We start from the raw sequence: 23,830 nt of genomic DNA on the forward strand, positions 1-23,830 counted from the left end.
AAATATAATCAATACCAAAGTACCTAGCATGCCTGTTCAAAAATGTGGGATGCTATACTTGGGTTAAGGAATCTGATAACTGCTGGGAAAGAGAAAATCACTTTTCTTTGGAATAGTGGCCACTAAAAGTTTTCTCATGCCCTAGTAGATAACCCCATGCCCATTCATGTATAGATAGCACTAACTGGACTCAGTAGGTTAAAGAATAAATAAATAAATAAGTAAATAAATAAATAAATAAATAAATAAATAAAATTGTTGTAAAAGAAAGAAAACAATCATCACCCACTTTTGTCTGAATAAACTTAATAGTCCTAACTTGGATCCCCAACATTTCAGCTAAAGCAATCAGATATACCATGATGAAAGGATCCCTAGGCTCAGCTTGGGTAGCTATCAGCATTTGATGCTCAGGAGCTTGCCCTTTGACCAAGTGCTTTGTTTAACTTTCTTGGTTCAATTTTCTCATTTGTGAAATAAACATAGTATCTACTCAACAGGCATGGCATTTAACAAAGTACTAGAGACAGGTTATTTAAGCAACAGACATTGATTTCTGATTGCTGGAACAGCCAAGGTCAAGGCAATGACATATGTGGATCCTGGTTAGAACATACCGCAGAAAGTAGCCTTCTCACTTTGTCCTTACAACAGGGCTGAGAGAGGCAAGAAAGTGGGAGCAAAAAGAAGAAGAGAATGTGTTCTAGCCTCCTTGGGTCCTAAGGCAAAAACTGATCACATGATCTGAGCTATGCTTAATTAGCTCCAAAGCCCTCTTCTCTAAATACCATCACTTTGAGACTTAGGGTGCTAACCTTTAACTGTAGGAAAGGGTAGCACAAAAATTCAGCTCCCTACAGCACATATATGTGGGAGTGCAGTACAGCAAATCTACAGCTCTTACCTTCCCATCCTTTCAGAGTCTAGCAGTGGACAACCTGTGAATAGACTGGAAGTACTTCTGCCTTTCAGCTGAGAGCATTGCCTGTAGAATAAAATCCTGAGGAAAGTGGAGTGCTGTCATGATATCCCAGGTTTCCAGAAGTTGCTCTGTTGGGTTCACAATGGGCACTCGGAGTTTCATACTCTCCTTATCCCTCCACTGGACCAGAACTACAGTCCAGAGGATTAGCAGATGAGTTCTTAACTAGATCTTTATTGTGCTTCATGCCCATGGCTTGCGTTGTCTGGCATGCAGTTCACACTGCACTAGTACAGGTGAGGTACATAGATGGTTGAACTGCATTGAATTTTATTTGTTATCTACTATGAAAAATACATTTTGTGTTGGATATTTCTGTAAACATTATCTTTTAGAAATGAAGACTTAGGAAGAGCCAACTGAGAAGTAGTGATCCCAGCATTACCCAGAACAGGTAGCTAAAACTCCAAGACTTGACAATTAGCTTATGCTAGTCCATGACAAGAAATGTTTCTTTCACAGAACATGCATAATTCCTAGGACAAAACAAAGCAAAGGGAAATTGGATATAATTAGCAAGAGCACTGCTTCATGCCTTTCCTGTTAATCTCTATTTAGTTTTTCCTCTGAACATGACTCATTACTACATGAAGACCCTTTATTCTGGCCTGTTTTCTCATTCTACAATACAGAATTATCTCTTTTTTCTTCCAAATTTTAACATAGCACAATACATATTACATAAAATGTAGGGTCTTCACCATTTTTAAGTTTGTAGTTTAGTGATATAAAATTATGCTTTACTACCATTTCTACTGTTTTAAAAATTATTACATTTACTTGTGTGTGCATACAAGTGTGTCTGTATACATGTGCATGCAATCATGTCTCTGCATGTCAGGCCAGAGAACAACTTTCAGGGGTCACTTCTCTCCTTCCACCACGTGGGACTCAGAAATTGAACTCGGGTCATGGGGCTTGGTGGCGAAAGCCTTTATCCACAGAACTACCTTGTCTACTCTTCTTCACCTTATAAAACTGAAATTTCAGTCATTAGAAATAAGTCCCCTTGTATGTCTTTGCCTGCAGTACCAGGAAATAACCATTCCCTGTTCTACCTTTAGATTTGTCTAAAAATCTCTTATAAGTGGGTTGTCTTTCTCAGACTCAACTGTTTCACTTAATATAATGTCCCAGAGCTTCATCTATGTCATCACATATGTCATAATTTCCTTTCTTTTTAAGACTAGATGGTATTTCATCACATGTATGTGCCGCATTGTCTTTCCTTTTGGCTGATGGTGGACACTTGGGTTACTTTTACATTTTAGCTATGGTGAACAATACTGCTTTGAATTCAGGAGCAAAAAATTCTTTAAAGACCTATTTTCAATTATTCTGGTTCATAACCAGATATATAATTGTTGGCAATTCAATGTTATTTTTTTAAGAACAACTATATTGCTTTCCATTGTACACCACATTGCCATCAACAGTGTACAGGGTTCCAAATTTTCCACATCCTCATTAACACTTGCAGTCCCTTAGGGTTTTTCTATACATTGGGTGTGATGAGGGTGACTGAGAGGCATCTCATAGTAGTTGATTCACATTTATTTAATTGGAGTAGTGTTCAGAATCTTCTCATATACTTGTTGGTTATGTTTGTATCTTCTTTGGAGAAACGTCTTTTCAAGTTATTTCCCATTCATTAATCATGTTGTTTGTTGTGGTTATTACTATTATCATTGTTTTTTATTATTCTTAATGTTTATGAGTTTTTCTATATATTTTGAACTTTAACAACTCATAGATAATATAATTTGAAAATTACTTTCTCCCATTCTATGGGACTACAGTTTTAGTGTTTGTGTCTTCTGATACATAAAAATTTCTGTTGTTATAAAGTATGCCCAATCTATCTCTTTACAGTTTTTGTTGTTGTCTTTTGGCTCATATCTGAGAAAGCATTGACAAATCTAAAAATCTAATACCCTGAACCTTTTGTGTACTTTAAGTCTGAGAATTTTATGATTTAAGCCTTACCTTTGACCTCTGATTCATTTTTAATGAATTTTCTTATATGGTGTTCAGGAAAGGTCTGATTTCATTGTTTTATGTGCTTTTCAACATGTTGCCTTTTTAAACTAACATTTTAACTTCAGAATAAACTTTAAGAATGTACAACACATAGAAGGAGGTCTATCTGAGTTTGTTATATATACCAACATGTTTAAATATGTTGATCTAGCTTCCAATGAACAGCTTCTAGGTGGTTGTCAGAGCAACCTCAGGCCGACAAAACCTTCATGCCATCAATGTAAGCCAGAATTAACTGGGTATCAACATCCTATGGTCAATCCCTAATCAGTGATGAACAAATTTAGGCTTATATTGTCTCTTTCTTTGACCTGGGTAAATTTGAAGCTTTTTTTCAACATTCCTCCATGGGATTAAGGTCCAGTGAACAAGTGTGGTAGCTGGCTCACTAGAACACATTTAACAGAAAAGAGGCTGTTTTCTCTGCCCAACCTCACCCTTATCTCTGAACATATTCTATGTGACCCTTGGACTTCATATTAAACTGAGCATACATGAATAACAGAGTCAGTTCAGCTCTGGCAGAATTCAGCTAAGAAACAGAATGGAAAAGATAATAATACTCTGTGGAGCCCTTTCTACAGCTCTTCCATGAGTCTTTTTCCTCACACATCTTTAACTTCTTGTCATGGTTCCTCCCTTGATTGGGAACTTGTCTTCATCTCCTCGATAAGGCATTTGGAGAGAATGGAATGGTGCTAAAATAAGTATCTGTACTTCCTCAGACTCCATCTGACACAAACCCAGTGTCTTCATATGTTACAAGCTACAAGAGTGTAGATATCAGAGCTTCTTTTATGTTTGCTTAGAGCTCCTGACTCAGGAATGACTAGTGTCATGGCTCCAGTAGACGCCTATGCTATTACCCAAACAAGATCAAATTTATAATGGCAGGGTACAGCTTAGATGGCATTGCCTGTTGTCTCCAATGTGTACCATCAGGGAACCCAAACAATATCCTTTAACAACATCAAAAATCATTGCACCAAGCCTTGCCCTTGATCTAGAAACAACCTGAGAGCATCATACTCTATACTTATCTCCATGGCCAGAAAGAAAATATATTACCAGCCTGTTAGAAGAGTCTAACTACTACATAATCACTAACACAAATATTTGGCCACACTAGAGGTTTTTAACTCCCAGGCTGCCTTACGGTGTTACTGGGTGATGGTATCTACACAAGTTCAACAGGAACATAGAACAAAAAAAAAGGAATATAGAGAGTGCAAAGATGGCTCAGCTGTTAAGAGCACGGGATGCTCTTGCAGAGGACTCAGTTTCTATTCCTAGCACTTACAAGACAAATCACAACCATCTGTAACGTCAGTCCCAGGGAGTCAGATGCCTGTTTCTGGCCTCCATGGATATCAAGCATTCACATGATGCACAGACAGATATGCTGACAAAGCACCTAGACGCATAAAATAAATTAATTAATAAATTTTAATTTTAAAAAGTAATGTGGAAAGTTCATCATGAGCTTGAAGCATTTGACTTTTTAAAAGCTATCTTCATCCTTGTAGTACATATCTCTTTCTTTGAGGGTTAGAAACTTTCTTGAATTCCTCATAAATGCCTGATGCATTTACTAATGTGTGTTCAATTTTGTTGCTGGGTCAAGTATCATTTTTTCTATCTTTACAAGCATGGAAAAGCTATCTGTAGGGGAATCACCAGCACTTGTGAGTTACTTAGGACAAAACTCAAGAGCAGACAGAGCTTGAACATGGAACTCTCTTTCCAGAAACCCCACCTCTTCAGACTCCTCTGGATGGCCTTTTAGTGACCAAGTGCATCCTATAGATGATGCTTGAAGACCTTACTCCAGCCACTTTCCAAATCTCCACTCAGAACACAACTGGTCCATGTTTATAATCAGATACTAGTTTTGGGTACTTTAAAAATGATAAAATACACCCGCTTCCCAAGATATCTATAGTTTCATGAGCAGATGGATCCCTGTAAAACAAACCCTAAGAAAGTCAGAAAACTCTATTGAAGGAAAGAGGAGGGGAGCCCTCTATTGGGGGCTAGGAGCTCCACAGAGGAGACCTTCACTTCTGAGGAACATCATGAAGGGAATCCTGCTTCAAATCAAATTCTAAAAGCTTCTGCCTATGTCACTGTTCTGTTTGTATCATGCAAATACAAATAAGTATATATTTACATTTAACATGCTCATTTCCATAGCAACTATTTGGTAGTGTATGATATCCAGGCTAAGTTGGGAAAGTCTACTTGTGTAAGCAGAGGTAGCCATTATTTTACACACACACAATTTAAAATGCATAGAGAAATACTGATCAGCCACAAGTGTCTGTTGATAAAGGGTAGAATTTAATCGATTATAGACAAGGTAACTGAAAACAGATATTAACCCAACCAGATGTTACTCTCAAAAACAATGTCAGGGAGGCTTTCATGGGCCTTAAATAAAATTGAAGGCAAATTGTTAATGTATAGCAAACAGTAAAGAAAATGAGACTCTACCGCAGAGTATGCCTAAACAGCCTCCGGCATATAAAAGCACCATTCTGACCACGTGGCCCATTATTTCTGCTTTGTGATATCCAGCTCTCACCTGCTGGGCCTAGAAAACCAGCACCTTCATCTTTTCAATGGCCTTCAATCTGATCTACTAGGCTCAGTGCACCAGGCAAAACTCAAGCCTCATCACCTCAATAAAGTATTTCTATTTTAGAGTAGCTAATGAACTTATGGAGCAAAGGAACATTTAACCTCTTCAATAACCAAAGGATGAAAATTAAAGTAAAAAACAAAATGGTTTAACTATCAGATTGCAGGAGATAGTTGGGCATGTTTATGTCAGGGTATATAGAAAGAATAAAGAGTGTTCTATGCTCCTAGTGAAAGTGTGACTTGTTGCAGCATTTCTAAAGGACACTTTGGTAACATATATCCAAGTCTCAAAAGCACACATAGTCTAGGATGTAGCAACTAACTACTAGAATTCATCCTAAGGAAATAAATGAAAATGTGATAAAACTGGAAATAATTTTGAAATGCAACAGAAAGCTATTATATTCAAATAGTATCATTTACATGAAAGAATGCAATGTAGTCTTTATAACTATAGAGATCATAGTATTTACTTGGTAATGTAAAAATAGACTCATAATAAATGTAGGTAAAAATAGGTTAAAGAACAAATATAAGCATGACTTCATTAAAATAAAATATATTATATAATAATAACCATGATCATAAGTAAAAAGTTGGAGGAAATATATATCAGAATATTGGTGATAGTTATATTAATACAGGGAAAATATTTTTATTCATTCTTATTGTAACTTTTATTCATTTAATAGGGCTGAGGATTGAATCAGGACACTGAAAATGCTAGAAAAGACAGTACTCTACCCTGAGCTGTACCCTTTCATTTTTTTTTATTTTGAGTCAAGGCATCATTGAGTTGCCTAGGCTAACCTAGAATATACTCTGAAGCCCAGACAGACCTTGGACTTGTGATTCCCCGGCCTCAGCTTCAGAGTAGATGGGATTACAGGCTTATGCCACCAGGCTAGGCTTCCTGTTTAATTTTTTATATTGAACCACTGTATTTTACATAGTTATAGTATAAGCCATTATGGAAAAGGTGATGAGCTGAAGACATAAATAACCTAGCTCAGTAAAGTAGAAATAGGCAATTGGGACTTGGACCATCATTTCTTAATGAAATATAAATCGCCACTTTCCCTCTTATGCCTTGAGTTTTCTTGACTGTAATATAAGAAAAATTAATCAAATTTTCCCCTGTATTCTAGACTACTTCAAGCAGAGATTGAGAGTGGGTACTACAATATTTTAATAACAAGAGACACTCAATCTTGTATCGTAACTAACAGTAATAAAGCCAAAAGACCCACCACATGTCACCAAGATTTATATTCTCTATCTGTTGATGTTCAGAAAGACCACAGGATTTACAGCACATTTTTATGGTCAAATCCATGACCAGTCATCTTTATAATGCATAGGGAGATAAAATGGGCTGATCCCATGCTATTTTAGACTAGCATTGAAAATTAAATAAAGTCAGTGTTTTTTATCACCCAACATGACTACTACCAACTATGCCAATAGTTATATGAGACTTAATTTCTCCTCTCTAATGCCACCATTGACCAGGATCAACTGACCTACAAAGAAAAGTTATATCAAGAGAAATGAGGTATATCCATGCAGAAGAGAACTATTTAATAGCATTTGTTAATTTCATGAAATCCAAGGGCAGCTAGAGATGTTCAGCTTTAGTCACTTGTGAAATGACCAAATTGTTCCATTTACCATGAACAGCTATACCCTGCTTTAGAATTCAGATTGGATCCAGGCAGTGTACAGAAGGTGGTCAATATAACTTTCTTCTGTAGACTTGTCCACTTTCTTCATTGTCTCATGAATCTAATATGTTTATTGCTCAGTTCTGCCTGAAGAATATACTGTTTTCTGTTTTTCTTACCCTAGCTCATCCAAATCCTTTTTTCTACACATCCACCCCCCCCCATAACCCTCAGGTCTTATAGGAAGTTCATCAAACCACCACAGTTTATCATAGTGCTTTGTTCTGACATGTCATTATATACACACTATGTAAATTTATCTTTGACCACGGCCATTTTTATACCTCCATACTGAAAGTTTCTTTAAGATAAATACCATGTCTTATAATTCTTTGCATCCCCTGAAGTCCATAAAATATGTTCTGTAAATCTCTTTTAATGGATGATTAAATGAAGAATAAAAGCATACATATCTACAGCTCATAAGAAACCACATGTGGACAAGACACATGCACAAAAGGAAAACACTTACTTTCAACCTACCTAAGTGATGTCTATCAGTTGTTAGGGAGACATCATGATAGTGTGTCTTCTGGAAGTAGACTAGGAATAGACTTGCTGTAGAAAGACAAAATGCATTCTAAAGCTTCTCAGAGAATGTGGGTACAGATGGTGAGGGGTAGATTACACTTATAAAATGTGGGTTATTTGCTGGTAAATACTTTGGAAAAGACACGGTAAGTTTTTGGTTCCTATACTCTTGACCAAATTGACTAGTGTTTTCTTATTTCCATATGGAAAGGCAGAAGCTGACCCAGCTGATCATCCAACTTGACTCTTCCAAGAATGGCAATTCTATTTCTGCCTAGGCTTGGCTGTTTATCTAGAGCCTTTACTGTGACTGCTAAAAGTAGCTACAAGGGCAGTTGACCTTCCTCCAACCTGCAGATGACTATCTGCAAATAACAGACTTCAGGGACTCTGGCCATGAACCTCCAACAGTCCCTTCCAAGCACCTCACCATCAGTCCCTTTCACAGGAGGCAAGGAATGAGTGGGGACGGCAGAACTCCTTGTAGACTGACTTTACAACTAACATTGGTGGGAGTGAAATATTTTTAACCTTGCTTGGCTTCCTAAGATGGGAAACAGAGTGTGATATGAGTTCTGCACTGTGTGCTCTGTGGGATGGTTGTGGATGCAAACTTGAAAACTGCCTGGCACAGAAACACTTGTAGATGAAACTTGGCAGCCAATGAATTCTATGATAATGCTTACAAATAACCCGCTTACTTCAAAATAGTTCTCATTAGAATTCAGCATGCAACACTTGTTTAGCATACCTATGCATATAATCACATGCCTGTGTGAATACAGAATACATGGCCTTACACTGTAAACATTTTCACAATATTTCATTGCTTAGAGAAAAATTGTGAGAAAAGCATATTATAAGTGGAACATTGTTCAGCAAAGGAAAATATTCAAAGAGTACACTATAAAATATAAAATGATCTGTGAGTAATTGTGGTTATTTTAGCTGCATCACTGCCCTCTTAATCAATTATTTTCTATACTGTAATCATTCATGAATTAGGAAAAGGTCAGAATCTGCAGGAAGAAAGAAAGATCTGAGATTTACCTCTTGCCATAGCTCTTTACAGATACGTGACATCCACTTTCTGATACTGGGACATCTGGTGATCTTGGAAGCACTAGTGCGTCCTCTAACATTGGCTACAACTTTCCTAAGTGATAGACTTAGGGCTTTCCTCTGCTTTCCTAAAGCTTTAGTAACTTCAGACCCTGCCCTCTTGTTCTCGAGCATGGAAGCATCTAACAGGTTTCAGCAAACAACAGAACTGGAACAGTGTTTTCACAACTTTCCAGCTGTCTAATCCAAGAAAAATATATTTGTTACTAAAATAAAGGGGAGGGAAATAGAGGTCATGGGGTGATTGGCTTTCCTGCTCTGTGAGAAAGAGCAAGGTGACACTGGGTGACATGTAACAGCAGGGCATCACAAATGCCATAAAGTTCTCCAATTGTAATTAACCTTTGCCGCCTCCTGCCCTGTGATGTTACTAAGGCCTGTATCTTAGCTAGCTTTCAGAAATTGTGTTGGAAGGTGATATGCATTCAAACTAGAACCCAAAATCACACCAGGTGTGCTTACAATTATTAGCACTATTCATCTCCCACTGTATAAGCGGAAGACTTTTGGCTAGTGTTGCAAAAGCCCTCTACTGCTGATATATGCAACTTGGCTGCAAGCTTTTTGTTGGATGAAACAAGGATGTAGCCATAGCCAAAGGCACTTGCATTGTCCAAAACTTTTCCACTCTGAAATTACTCCTCCTTATACTTCTATATGATTTCTACAGCATTTGGGGAAGCCAGTTTTTAACTGTACAACGACAGCCTGGGAGAATTTGACTTGCTTAGTATCACACACAGAGTAGCTTCCCATCAGTTTAGTTTTCTATCTGCAGCAATGACAAACACAATGACTGAAAACAACATAGGGGAGGAAAGGATTTATCTGGCTGACACTTCCATGTCACAGTGCATCATCCATTATGATAAAGCAGGTCAGGAGATCAAGGCAAGAATCTGGAGGCAAGAACTGAAATAGAGAACATGGAGGAATGGTACTTACTGCCTTACTTTTCATGGCTTGCTCACCTTGATATCTTATGCAACCAGAACCACCAGCCCAGTGAGCTGGGACTTTCCACACCAATCATCAATCAAAAGAAAACTGTCCCACAATGTTAATTGTTAAGTCAAAGATAAGCAAGCTACAATCCATTGAACCACAGAGGTTAGGTATAAAGTAAGGGACTAGCGGGCAGGAACAGAGCTCCTTAGGAAAAGGAAATAGAATAAATAATTATGGATGTGGGGAGGGGTGGTGGTAAGTGAAATGGGAGAATCAAATGGGAGGGGTGAATACAGCTAAATTAAGAGTGACTGAGGGGTGGTATGGAAACCTAATACAGTAGAAGCTTTCTAAATTATGCACATATATGAAGGGGTAGACAAAGCCCCAACCGACTCTCTCTCATCACCAAACGAAGCTTCAATACCAGGAATAGGTTATATCTAATTGATTTGTCGGTTAGAGGGACCCCAAACACACAAGGCTGATGCAAAGGCTATAGGTCGCTCTCCACAATCTGACAGCAAGACCCCATTGCTAAAAACAACACCTACACAACTCACTGAACACAGAGAAGGCGAGTTGGTGCCTACATAGAGCCTTCACTCCCGTGGGATAGTATTCTTGGTACGAGAAGATACTGTGTGCACTACCAAAGAAGAAATGTAAACACAATCCAGCTACAAAACCTTCAGTCAACAATGGTGTCCCATCAACAAGACAGGCTAATGTAACCATGGCACAAAGCTTGTGGAGTAACCAACCAATATCGGATTTGACTTAAGGCCCGCTCCACAAGATGGAAGCCTACTTGAGTGGCCAAGAGCATGAGACTAGACAGCCCAGGGACCTAGGATAAAACCAAATACTACTGTACTACAACAGGAACATAGCAATAAAATGACTCTTAAAGAAATTCTGCTAGATCAGTGCCTTGCTCAGCCACCATCAGAGAAGCTTCCTCATGCAGCAGATGGGATCAAATACAGAGACCCACAGTCAGACATATACAGAGAGTGAGAGACCTCAGAACACTCAGCCCTAAATGGAATGTCTCCATCAAATCCCTCCCCCCGGGGCTCAGAGAACCCTGAGGAAGAGAAAGCAGAAACAGTATAAGAGCCAGAGGGGATGGAGGAGACCAAGGAAACAAAACCCTCTAAATCAATGCACATGTCAATGCAAGTGTCAATGCACATATGAATTCAAAGAGACTGAGGCAGCATGCACAGGGCCTGCAAAGGGCTGCACCATGTAGGGTCCTTGGGATGAAAAGAGAAGTGGATCCATGTCCCCCTTCTTAACCCAGAAGCTATCTCCAATTGATGACCACTTATAAACAAAAAATTCATTTTCTCCAAGGGAGTTGCAAACTACTCTTAATTGTCATCTGCATGCCTGGCAGTAGATGGTCAACGAAAGGACAAACTCAATGGCATCTTTGGAAATTTCCTGACTCATAATGTCTTATCAGGGCTTTTTATTTTGTTTTATTTTCATTTTTACTTCATTTTATTTTGCTTAATTTTTTTATCATATAGGTTTTTGTATATATTACATCTTCACGTTTTATATTTTAGGGGGTTTCTGTGTATGGGAACAAGTGTATCTCTGCATCTATATCTGTTTCTTATTCCTTTTCTTGGGCTCTTTTCCTTTTGTTTGTTTGGTCCTATTCTGTCCTGTTTGCTTTTGTTCTATTTTATTATATTTGATTTCCTTAGATAGCAGTGTGTTTTCTAAGGAGAGATAAAAAGGGGATGAGTCCAGAAAGGGGGAGAAGTAAAGAGGAACTGGAAAGAGTGGAGGGAGGAGAAGCCATAATCAGACTATATTGTGTGAAAAAAATCCATTTTTAATAAAAGAAGAAAAGAAAAACGAAGCCAGCAGTGTCGTAGTACATGGAAGCCAAGTAGAGGACTGTGGCAGCGTCTCTAATTTTACTATATTAAACCTGCCACAAAACGTTAAGTAAAAGATTGTGGGATATATGTAGAGAATGTGTTTTATGACTAAATAAATGTGTAGTGCTTGGAACAGAAAGAAACCAAGAAAGAACGAAAAAAAAAAAATTAAGACGGGGGTGGAGGGGGTGGAGAATGCCTCACAGACATGCTCAATGGCCAGCCTTGTGGAAGCAGTTCCTCAGCTAAGGATCCTCTTTCCTTGATGGTTCCAGTTCATTTCAAGTTGACAGAAAACTAACCAGCACATCTTCCAACCAATGTAGGCTACCATGCTCTGGCCTTCACCGTCATGTTGGATCAGGAGCTGCTTCTTGGAATTTCACAAAAAGCAAAGAAGTGATGATGTCATGGAAATAGAGAGATGGCTCAGAGGTTAAGAGCACTAGGTGCTCATGTAGAGGACTGGGTTTGGTTTCCAGAACAAACAGGGCAGCTCATAACCATCTGTAACTCCAGTTTTAGGGAACCAAATGCCCTCCTCAGGTACCAAGCACACATGTACTATACAGACATACATGCAGGCAAAACACCCATACACATAAAATAAATAAATATTTATATACTTTATAAATATAAATATTTATATATATTATCTCCACACATACACACACACACACACACACGTCATGTCAGAGTCCCTCTTTCTAATGAATTTTAGGTTATTTGGAATATAAGAGTCTATATTTTTTGTTCCGTGAACTCTTCAGTATATTCACGCATATACCCAAAGCTGAGAACTACCATGTCAGATAAGTGTGATCATCCACTGGGTGTGAGTGATGCAGGGACTGTGCTGCTCCATGAAGCCAACACTCATCCTCATCGGAGGAGAATAACAACCAACGCTTGAGAAAAGCCTCAGTTGTGAGTGGAATAGATGATTGCCTGTCAGGTGTCATCTGACAAGCCCTGCTGGATGTGAGTAGGCAGAGACAGAGGGAGGAGATGAGTCGGAATTCTGAGTCGCATTTCAGGTACCTTGTGATGTTCTTACCTGAAACCAGGAAAGCAGTGGAAGGAATGCTAGGTGCAAACGTTCAGGGGAAACCTCAGAACCCAGCTAGTACAAGACCTGGGCTGTTGCCTTTTCAGCTCCTGCCTTGCTCTGTCATCCAGCAATTTATTTACTCCAGATTAGTAGAAGCAAACAGAATGATGATTAGGAAAGTGTTTGGAGGGAATGTATGAGAACATATGCAAATGAGAATACCCATTACCATCTATTCAGCATGAATTTATTATACCATAATCACAGAATTCTAGGAGGCTGTGCCAAAGTGTCCCTCCGTTAACCTCTCCAGACCAGCTGCTAGGGTGGTGAAAATAAAGAGGCAGAATTATAGGGCAGTCATCTTTCTTCTTTATCTAGAAAATTCTTAGAAAAACATTTACGGGTACTGGAACTGAAGAGGAATTAGAATCTTCCTGTTCTGAGACAAAAAACAAGCTGCCCAGAGAAACTACAGAAAGGTGGAAGGGGAGCAGGGAAAAACTTCAGTCAATTGATTCTCTAACTGGGTCAGGGTATAAAATAAACTCGGGAGCATAGATCTAGCCTGGGGTGTGAACCAAGGGATACGGCCAAGGAGAGGGCAGGAAGTAAAGAGGAAACAGAAACTCAGTTGGAATGGAGTTAGAAGAAAGACCACTAGGAGAACACAGGCTAAGGATGTCAATAAACTCATAGATGGAGTTAGGAGATGCTTTGTGGAGCTCAGAAGCAGCTTCAGATGGATATTTATCCTCCAAGCAGTAGCTCCCATTGCTTGTGGCCAGCTGTTTAGCAGGATGCTGTGGGATTTCCTGAGAAGCTCAGCTGAGATGCAAGGAGCCACAGTCATCAGAGGAGTCCTAACCCCACTGCAATGGAGGTTTTCCCTTTGACCAGGAAGTCACGGTGAATGCAACAGGCCATCTTTAGGGTGGCTCACTTAAGTTATAGCATCTGCATTTACTCCCTGTGGCTGGGTGTGAGTGTCCTGGCATTGGAATTAAAAGATCAAGACTCAAGTCAGTCAGGGTAATGATAGCAGGCAGTGGTTACAATTTTAGAAAATTGTTTGTACACACAGGAACTCATTATCATATTGGTGGTAGGGAAAAAATAAGGTTTTATATGGTTATGGTGCTTACATCTGTATTCTTGGTACTCAGGATGCTGTGGAATAATAGAAAGTTCAAGGTCAGACTAGGCTTCATAGGATTGTTACCATCTAGGGGTCTTGACCAAGTTCATTTGCTTGGCCAGTTAAAGAATTAAAAGGCAAGAAAAAAATCTGAGTGTGACAGGAAGTGGCAGGAGAAATCTCAAACACAGCAGACAGAATCAGTGGGTAAAGGAATAGTTTTCTTAGGGTAAGAAAACCCACACATGCAGCAGACACACACAAAAAAAAAACCCACGGAAAGTGGAGGGGGAACTCAGGAGACTGAAAACCCAGCCCCTCCTTTAGAGCCGGAGGGCTTTAAAGGGACTGTGAAGGATCTTCCTCCCCTAATTTGTTTTGCCTCAGGTCAGGAGACTGAGCAAGAAGCCAGTCATCTTGGACATTCGCTATCTTTATTACCTAGTCAGGGACACTCTCTCTATCTGTCTGCCTAATGGGGAATCTGTCTAACTTTTAGTCAGTATGACCCTTTACCAGAAAAAGGAAAAAGAATAAAAACACCCGAGAACAATTTTCAATTTCTTAAGATTAAGATAAATATTAATGAACTATTAATCAAACATGTCACATTTTAATGATTAAGGAAACATAGTCAAAATTATATTTATAAATAAATCTCAAGAAATTATCAGCTAAGTCTCAGCTGCTTAGAATACAAACATGCAGCCCTAACTCCCAAGTAAGGATGGAAACATGCATCCCTAACTCCCAAGTGAGGATGGAAACATGCATCCCTAACTCCCAAGTGAGGATAGAAACGTGCATCCCTGACTCCCAAGTGAGGATGCAAACGTTCAGCCCTGACTGCCAAGTGAGGATTCAAACATGCAGCCCTGACTCCCAAGTGAGGATGCAAACGTGCAGCCCTGACTCCCAAGTCAGCTGCTTCCATTTCCAAGGTCTCAGGCACAGGTGTTTGTGAGATGAAGAAACTGTCATCCTGAGTGTCCTTCTAACTTTCTTAAGGAATGTAAATAAAGCCAGAAGGACTTGAAAGGAAGGCAATTACATTTTGCTCCTTCATGCAACCTGTAGCTGCTCAACACCTGGCCCTGTGTTGGAAGTGATATTAAGTTCCACAAGCAAATTATAGAAAAAACAGGCAGCACTTTCAAGTCAAGGTAAAGAATCGTCTCTGAAAAGATTCGTCCTCCTTCAGCATTGGCCCATCTGTGGTTCCTTGAAAGACAGCTCCCACAGTCCATATGCTGCTTCAATAGCATAAGAGCTGTGCCAGAACACAGGGTATATGGAGAAAAGCAGTTCTCACTCCCCAAGGTCTTCTAAGGAAAGGGATAGAGAACCCAGGGGGAAAAAATGATGAGAAATCAGGGGGGCTCGTTGATCTGTCTGCCAGCTTTCTAAAATGTTGTCTGGTCAAATAGTTTGTGATTAGACAGGCTCCAAGTCCTAAAATATAAACTTGGTGTCAACTGGAACTGGGGCTTCCTTCTCAGCAGAGGATGAGTCTTAACCGCTATGGCATATAATGCTGCAAACCCAGGGATTAGTTACTTGGGAAGTACACACACACACACACACACACACACACACACACACACACAGTGGGGATATACAGTTTAAGACAGAACTTTCTATGTTCTCTGAAATCTGGTAGTAAGGTAAAAGAGTTAGAAAATTCACTCAAGTGTTTTGGATTTTGATTTATTTGTTAGTTAATATTTTCCTATGTGTAGTAAAATATCTTAAGAATAGGGCTCAAATCTAAGCACACTGTTCATTTGGTTTGCATGTACACATTATACTCACATCCTTAATTTTAGGTAATTTTTTTAACAATTTTGTATGTCAACTAAAGTTTATGTAGGTCAAAATCAGGATTCAGTGTAGAATTTTCCCCTTGATGTATTATGTCACCACTCAAGTAGAATAAGATTTTGGAGCACTTGAGAGTTCAAATGGCAACTCCAATAGAAATACTAAGTTCTTTTTTGTGGGCCCAAGTGGCTATTTAAATTTTAATTAGTTAAATTTGTTAATTTAATTCTTCAGTCATGTCAGCCACCTGTTTAGTGTTCTGTAGCTGATAGTGGTTAGTGACATCCTAAAGATGTAGATAGCTCACCTCCCCCACTAGAGAACATTCTACTGAGTGGAAACAGTACAAACAGGTGAAGGCCAAGGAAAAAAGCAAGCATAACAATGAGTTTATTTCCCATATCATTATCTACTTAGAATAAAATGATAACCTTTGCCATTTGTCAGCTAATCCTCTACCTATCTTCTTTAACTTCTTAACACTTTGTCTCACAGCTCCCACTCAGCTGTTAAGTAGTCACTCACTGGATTCCATATAAAATCAACATTCCTTACAGTTGCAGCAGTGTATAAAATACTTGTTTGTTCATTTTTGTTGTTGTTGAGAAAGAGTCCAATTATGTAAACGAATCTCATACTCATTTTGCAACTCAAACTGGCCCAGAAATTTTGATCCTCCTCCATCAACCTCCCAACTTCTAAGTTTATTATAAGTATAACCCTCATTTTTAAGACAACCTAGTTTATAGTCAGGAAATTCCTCAAATGGGACTCTCACTCTGATCACCCTTCTGTGAGCAAATATAGTCATCTTTTTAACTACGTCCCTCTGGTTCTCAGGGAATGGACCTATCAACAAGATGACTTCCAGATGAGCCTTTACACACAGCAGTGCAGTCTACATGCAAACTAGAAGGGGGACTTCTTAAGTAAATATAATGAAGGCTTTTGCATCCACATTGGTGTTTGTGTTCTAATACTCACTGATCAGTAATACTTACAACACACAAAAACATAGCTCTCTCCTCAAAGTGGTAAGAAATAGCCAAAAATGACTATGTACAATCAAGAACACAGATTCAAGTTACTCCAAATACCATATTTCACCCTGGTAACAGTTTCATGAAGCTTTTATAGTAACAGAGCCAAGAAAATAATAAAGGCATTTTTCCAATACAGTGGTGGGAGTATCAGGTAGAAAGGTTCCAGGAAAGTGAGGTAATATCTTCTATAAACATCAGATGCTGTCTGATGACATTCTCTGCCTTCAGATTGGTGAAAGCTGGGGGTCTGTTGGTACATCCCAGAAGGGTTTTACAAATAGTTATAAAGATTTTAGGTCACACCCAGAAGTAGGTAATAAAAGGCTATTTAGAGACCTAAGATAGCCAAAGATAATTTGGCTCCAGACTTGAAAATTCCAGCTCTCCACAATCATTATAATCAGTCAATCCACCTAGTAGAATGCTTAATGTAGAAGTTACACACATGCACATACACATACTATATATATAAAATATATATATATATTATACCTATATTATGACATAAAATATATGCTTTTAATAAATATATGTATTATAAATGCAGCAGAAGTATCAAGTATTGGGGATGCTCAATTTTTATCTTTTTAAAGTCATACTTTATTTTACCTATATTAATAGAAGTTAGATATCAAATAACACTATAATGGAATGATTTGACTAAGTTATAAACAGAAGCAAGTGTGGTGATATTGTGTCCCCCAATATATTGTGCATTCTAATAAACTTATCTGGGGTCAGAGAACAGAACAGCCACTAGACAGACATAGAGGCCAGAAAATGATGGCACACACGACTTTAATCATATCACTTGGGAGGCAGAGATCCATCTGGATCTCTGTGAGTTCAAAGCCACACTGGAAACAGCCAGGCATGGTGACTCATGCCTTTAATCCCAGGAAGTGATGGCAGGAATCAGAAAGGTATATAAGACATGAGGACCAGGAACTAGGCTTGTTAAGCTTTTAGACTTTTAGTGACAGTTCAGCTGAGATTCATTCCGATGAGGACACAGAGGCTTCCAGTTTTATGAAATAAGATCAGCTGAGGAATTGGCAAGGTGAAGTTGGATGTGGCTTGTTCTGTTTCTCTGATCTTTCAGCATTCACCCTAATACTTGGCTCTGGGTTTGTTTTTATTAATAAGTCCTTTTAAGATTCGTGCTACTTCTGGCACCCAACATTAATGGTATGAATTCATGAAAAAGCCACTTGCCTGTGGCCTTGCATTCCCCAGCTCAGGTCTGAGCTGCACTTGGCTGGTTGTGGCGGTGCATGCCGGTAGGATTTGCTGAAGGAGGCAGAGGCAGGAGGATACCGAGTTTGAGGCCAGCCTAGGAGGCTTGCTGAGAAGAAGCTGCTGCTGGGGCCAGGCCACAAACTGTGGCAGCGGGACCATGGAGGCAGCTCTTAGTTGCCGGTTGTTCCTCATCGTGTTGGTGGTGATGACACTGCTACCAGGGACAAAGGGTTTACTGCTGCTTGTTCAGAGAACAATTGCCAGGACCATCATGTTACAAGAAAGCATCAGAAAAAGTCAGTTTGGAGAAGTTTGGCGAGGCAAATGGTGGGAGAAGAAGTTGCTGTGAAGATATTCTCTTCTAAGAAAGAGCGTTCTTGGTTCCCAGAGGCAGACATTTATCAGACTGTGATTGATCCAAACCACAAAGGAGGCACAAAAAAAAATGTCTGCAGGGAACCAAGATCAAACCTAACAGCAGCAACTTTAAAATCTACAAAAGGATGATGGGATCCCACAATAATTAACAATTCCACATGGACTATGATAAAGCTATTAAGCTGATTAATACCACCCAAAGGCTGGCTTTGGACTACAAACTACTCAGGACAATTTTGAGATGGCTAGCTGAGATGATCCAAATTCACAGACTACTTGAGCAAGGACTTAAGCCCTGCACTTTCCCATTATGCAGAGACTGGACAAATGATAAAACTAACTCTCTCAGGACTTGACAATTAACCCAAAAATTTTCTTTTCAGGATTCCCTAAAGATGTCTTCAACCCCAGAAAGCAGGAAGTAATTCTATGACGCCAACATTCCCAAGAGGTGGAGTGGTAGCTTTTGGTCATTTGAGTTATGGATATTGTCGTTGTTTATGATGGTTGGTTACAAGTTGCTAATTGTTAATGGTCAAAAAAAGCTAAACAAAGGAGATTAGATATAGTGTTCTTGTTTAAAAAGAAAAAAGAGGACATAGATAAGAGGTAGATTATTGAATCTACTCTGAAAAGAAAAAAGGGAAGATATAGAAATAATAAGATAAAAGGTACATTTTTTTAAAAGGGAAGATATAGAAATGATAAGATAAAAGGTAGACTTTTGAATCTACTCAAAAAAGAAAAAAGAGAGAATATGGATATGACAAGATAAAAGGTAGATTATTGAATCTACTTTTAAAAGGGAACTACTTGTTTGAAATATTTTACATTAGATTGGATTTTTCTATATTGTATACAAATTTTATATTGGACTCACCAAAATAGGATAAATAATGAAATTTTTTGTCTGAATTTGTCAAATGTTAATGGACTGGATATTGCTAATATATATAATGGAGTTTTTTGTCTGATTCTGTCAAATGTTAATGGACTAGACATTGTTAATGTAATTCTTGACTGTATATATTATATATACTTATTGGATATAGTTATAAGCTTCTTTTATTATCTTAGACAAAAAGAGGGAAATGTGGTGATATTGTGTCCCCCAATATATTGTGCACTCTAATAAACTTATCTGGGGTCAGAGAACAGAACAGCCACTAGACAGACATAGAGGTCAGAAAATGGTGGCATACACAACTTTAATCATATCACTTGGGAGGCAGAGATCCATCTGGATCTCTGCGAGTTCAAGCCACACTAGAAACAGCCAGGCATGGTAACACACACACCTTTAATCCCAGGAACTGATGGAAAGAAGCAGAAAGGTGTAAAAGGCATGAGGACCAGGAGCTAGGCTTGTTAAGGCTTTAGGCTTTTAGCAGCAGTTCAGCTGAGATCCATGAGGACACAGAGGCTTCCAGTCTGAGGAAACAGGATCGACTAAGAAGTTGGCAAGGTAAGGTTTGCTGTGGCTTGTTCTGCTTCTCAGATCTTTCAGCATTCACCCTAATACTTGGCTCTGGGTTTGCTCTTATTAATAAGACCTTTTAAGATTCATGCTATGAGAAAGCCAAAAAAAAATTTCGGGCCACAAAACTCATCCCCCTAGAACAAATCTGAACAAGGAGAGTTCACTTTTCCTAAGTGGATCACTTCTCACCAATCTATTCAGTGATCCCCAGTGCACCGCTGTCAATGGAATGAAAAAGAAAGCCCAACTTTTACAATTTCTGCCTCAGAGGACCCATACATTTTGGAATCCTTTAGAATACAAATGTGGGTCTTGCTACTTCAATACACAGGAAGATGAGTTCACAAAACCACCAGCAAAGCTAGGGTAAAACAGGTGTATATCCTTGTTCATTGCTGGAGCATTTCCTTGCCTGGATACTGCCATTCTTCATCCCTTAATATTACCTTTTCTTGGTTACCTTTCTAAAGTTTTGAATTTATATATATATATATATATATATATATATATATATATATATATAATGTATAATATATATTATGTAATATATATTATATGTGTATATATATATATACACATTACATGCTAGGATCTGTATGTAAGAGAGAAAAATGAGTGTTTTATTGCTTATTTGTTTTTCTTTATGAGTTTGGTCCTTACTCTCTCTTCTTATCTTTTTTCTTTCCTTTAAAAACATTTACCTGTGTTTTCATCCTCTTCACAGCACCATTTGGGAACTGCCAGGTAAGATACCAGACTAGAAGTTGCCTCCACAGGACTGTGAAAGGAGAAGAGTCAGGATAAGAACAAAGTCAATCCAAGTTCATAGGACAAAAAAGAAAGAAAAAAGTCAATTCAGGTTTTTAGGGTAAAAAGAAAGGACAAAACTCAGAAATCCACAAGGTCAGTGATAGAACAGCCAAAACATGCAGAATGGGGGGTTATACACTGAATAACATGTAACCGGAGCCAGAGCTTCAGCCACATGGACCCCTGGTAAGACAACATGAAGCAGAAGTCTCATTCCAATTGTATAAAAAATAAAACTAGCAAAATAAGACTAGAAATCAATAGCAAGAAAGCTATGGAAACTGCACAAATACTTTTGAATGACCATTGTATGCCATTGAAGAAATCAGTGAAAAAATTAAAAATTCCTAAAATCAAATGAAAATGAAAACATAATTTCTAAGAATATCTGGAGTATGGGTAAGGAAGTTCTAAGAGAAAAAAGTTACATATGCATATCTATGATAAATATCTTATAAATAACCTAATGATGTAGCTCAGGACATTAAAAAAAAAAGAACACATGAAGCCTCATAGCAGTGTACAACAAGAAATAATAAATATCAAGGCAGAGATTAATAAAACAAAGACTTAAAATATCTAACAAATAATTGTGTTCTTCGGAATGATGAATAGCTAAACTGAGAGAAAAGGAGGGAGAGAGAATAATAAACATTAGAGGTACAAAGGAGACAGAACAGATAGATGCTAGTGAAAACCTGAGGGTTCTTAGGAAAACTACGAAAAATTACATTCCAACAAAACTGAAAAACCTACAGGTGGACAAATTTCTGCGTACATATGAACTACCACAATTAACTCAAAAGCATAAAAGACGCTATGAGACTGGAGCAGTAATACAATCCTGCCAACAAAGAAAAGCTTAGGAATTCCAAACCTTTCAAAAAGAGCTAAAACTAATCCTCCTAAACTTTAGTCCAGTAAAGTAGAAATAGAGAGACACACTTAATGTTCTCTGTGAAATCAACACTGCCTTGATATCAGAATCAGATTATGACATCAAAAAATAAAAATTACAGATGAGTATTGCTGATGAACATAGACTCAAAATTTCCCAGTAAAATTATTGAAAGTCAAATTCAAGACACACTCAAAAGACCATACACCATGACCAAGTTGGCTTTATTCCAGGTATTTATCAATAGTTAAACATATATAAATCAATAAAAGTAATATGAAACATAGATATAGTGACAAAAATCAGGTGATTATCTTGGTAAATGTGAAAAAGCCTTTAACAAAAGTCAGCATCTCTTCATGTTAAAGCTCTGAAGAAACAGGAGAGCACAAAATTCAAGAGCTTTTACACAGGAAAAGGAACAATTACCAGAGAGAATAGACAGCCAACAGAATGGACAAAATGACAATGAATTAATATCTAGAACCTACAAAGTACTACTAATATTAAATGCTAAAATATCTAACCATTTAATCAATAAATAGGCTAATAAATTAGATAGGTCTCAAAGGAAGGAGTACAAATAGCCAATAAATAATTGAAAATACTATGTTCATAGCAGCATTACTCATAATAGCCAGAACCTGGAAACAACCTAGATGCCCCTCAACTGAAGAATGGATAAAGAAAATGTGGTACATATACACAATACTCAGCAGAGAAAAACAATGACATCATGAGGTTTGTAGGCAAGTGGATGGAACTAGAAAATATCATCCTGAGTGAGGTAACCCAGACTCAGAAAGACAAACATGGTATATACTCACTCATAAGTGGATACTAGATGTAAAGCAAAGGATAACCAGACTACAACCCGCAACTCCAGGGAGGCTAGCTAGTAAGGAAGACCATAGTAAAGACACAGGGATCACCCAGTGGTGGAGAAATGGATGAGATCTACATGAGCAAACTGGGGGTGAGGGGGGTAATGGAGGGCAAGGGTTGGGGGGAAAGAGAGCTTAGGGGAGTGGGAGGGAAGTTTGAGCTGGATCAGGAAGAGTGGGAGAACAAGGAAAGAGATACCATGATAAATGAAGACACCATGGGAATAGGGAGAAGCAGAGTGCTAGGCAGGTCCCCAGGAATCCACAAAGATGACTCCACCATAGACTACTGGCAGTTGTCTAGAGGATGCCTGAGCTGACCTACTTTGATGATCGGATGGCTGAATACCCTAACTGTCATGATAGAACCCTCATCCAGTGACTGATGGAAGCAGATGCAGAGATCCACAGCTGGGTCCCAGGTGCAGCTCCAGGAGTCCAATCAACGAGAGAGAGGAGGGATTCTATGAGCAAGAGATATTGAGACCATGATTGGAAAATGTACAGAGACAACTAGCCAAACTAGCGGAAACACGTGAACTGTGGACCAACAGCTGAGGAGCCCCCATGATACTGGACTAGGCCCTCTGGAAAAGTGAGACATTTGTTTAGTTTTAAGTGTCTAGGGGACCCCCAGGCAGTGGGACCGGGACCGGGACCTGTCCCTAGTGCATGAGCTGGCTTTTTGAAACCTAGCGCCTATGCTGAGACACTTTGCTCAGCCTTGGTAAAGGGAGGAGGGGCTTGGATCTGCCTCAACTGAGTGTACCAGGCTCTGCTGACTTTCCAGGGGAGTCCTTGCCTTGGAGGAGGTGGGAATGGGGGCTGGTTTGGGGGGAAGGCTGGGTGAAGGGAGGAAGGAGGATAGGGGAATCTGTGGTTGATATGTAAAATGAATAGAAAATCTCCTACTAAAAAAAAAGAAAAAAGAAAGTAAAATCCTTAAGAAAAAGCAAGTTAAATTTTCTTGAGGATTCATCTCTCCCTAGTAGGAATGACTACAATCAAGAAAACAAACAAATGCTATCAAGGATGTAGAAAAGATCGCTATAGACAGTTGGTTTTATATACACAATAAACTGCTAGGGCCTCTCTGTGGATGAGAATGGAGATTCCTCAAAAGACTGAAAAGAGGGCTATTTTCAGCTACAACACTCCTGGTTAGACACTTGAATGAATCCTAAGTTGGCTAAC

This window comes from Peromyscus eremicus, chromosome 19, assembly GCF_949786415.1.
Source record: "Peromyscus eremicus chromosome 19, PerEre_H2_v1, whole genome shotgun sequence".
NCBI lineage: Eukaryota > Metazoa > Chordata > Mammalia > Rodentia > Cricetidae > Peromyscus > Peromyscus eremicus.